Genomic DNA, 1,455 nt, shown 5'->3' on the forward strand with positions numbered 1-1,455 from the left:
CTTGTACAGATTTTGGGAATGCATGAACCCGTGACGCAACGTTCACTCGGCACTGGTGTTATTGGTCAGATATGCACCTATATGGAACAGTGTGTTAATCATCGTTGTGATTTGCACTCGAGGGTAAATGTACCCCTGCACCCGATACACTGGAAGGTCCCAAAGCAGTTCAATGTTCATCGTAGCGCTAGAAAATGGGTTTTATAACACTACCCGCCGCTACCACAACATGTTTTATTTCATGTAATTGCTTCGTATAGTGTCTGTAAAAGACTCTGGATGATCTCAACTCAGTGTATGATTGGAGTCTTCTAAAGCCCCTGTGTTAGAAGAAGTCCAATTTAGAAGCAACTTTCCTTGGATTGTGACCTGCGGGTGAGCTGTCAGGATCCGCTCTGCGAATACGTAGATGAGTTTTTCTCTCAGTTGTCTTAGGGATAGATTTGATCCTGAGGTTTCACCTCGGAAGAGCTGTCCCTCCTTGAAGTCTGAAGTTCTACGAAGATAAACCTTAAGACGCTCTACTGGGCATAGCGAGACATCTTCCTTCAGTGGGCAGATTCTCCAAAGATCCCATATCTTAGTGGGCAGCTCGTTCTTAGCAAGAAAGGCAGGATCGGGAAAAAAGGTTCAGTTCTCCTGGCAACCACTCAGCCTGTGACGTCCTCCTCCATTCAAGGGCAAGCCCATGAGAGAACGGTCTTCAATGCTGAGGAGCAAGTAAATACTCAAGAGCCGCTTCCCGCTCAGAGGACGACACTCAACCTCGTCATCTTGGTTGAACTCGTTCCGAGTTTTGGACTTAATTTTGTCAATCACACTATAGAATCGATCCTATGTAGTATGATCATGTCTAGGAACTGCATATGGCCTACATTTCTGATAAGGCCAATACTTCACTAACATCTAGCCCCTGAGGCTATTGCGAACAGAAAAAGTGACTTCTGTGTTAGATCCTTTAGAGTACAATCCTCATTGTTTAGGTTCAAAGCATAGTCCAAGACTGTCCAACGACCATGTGATGGGCTTTGGAGGGGTTGCCGGCTTGAGTCTAGTGCATGCTTTTGATACCTTATTGAAGATTTCGCTTGTGAGGTCCATCTCAAAGGCGTATAGAAGAAGTCTAGTCAGGGCCGACTTACACACAGTTATCGTAGTGGAAGCCAGGCCTTGTTCAAATAGGTAGATGAAGAAATAGAGACAGAAATGTTTTGAAATTTCTGTTGGTCTCCTTGTTTTCACAAAGGATACCCATTTCTTCCAAGATGATTCATATTAACTCCTGGTTGAACTTGACTTGTACGCTTTAATGAAGTCAACCTTGTCCTCCGAGATCCCAAGCTTTGTTCGCTACTAGGGCGAGAAAATCATGAGATGCAGGGTGTTGGTTGTCGAGGATGAAGCGTAAACAGTCGAATTCTGAACCAGTTGGGATAAAACTGGGTTCGTCAGAGG

General features: G+C 44.7%; 1 non-coding gene across 1 annotated transcript; it reads right to left on the minus strand.

Moving 5' to 3' along the window:
• Positions 1-645: 645 nt before the first annotated feature.
• LOC137622115 (small nucleolar RNA U3) lies at positions 646-851 on the minus strand. Its single transcript, XR_011040369.1, has one exon. It is a non-coding gene; the product is annotated as a small nucleolar RNA U3 (small nucleolar RNA).
• Positions 852-1,455: the final 604 nt, after the last annotated feature.

This window comes from Palaemon carinicauda, chromosome 28 (genome assembly GCF_036898095.1).
Source record: "Palaemon carinicauda isolate YSFRI2023 chromosome 28, ASM3689809v2, whole genome shotgun sequence".
Taxonomy (NCBI): Eukaryota; Metazoa; Arthropoda; class Malacostraca; order Decapoda; family Palaemonidae; genus Palaemon; species Palaemon carinicauda.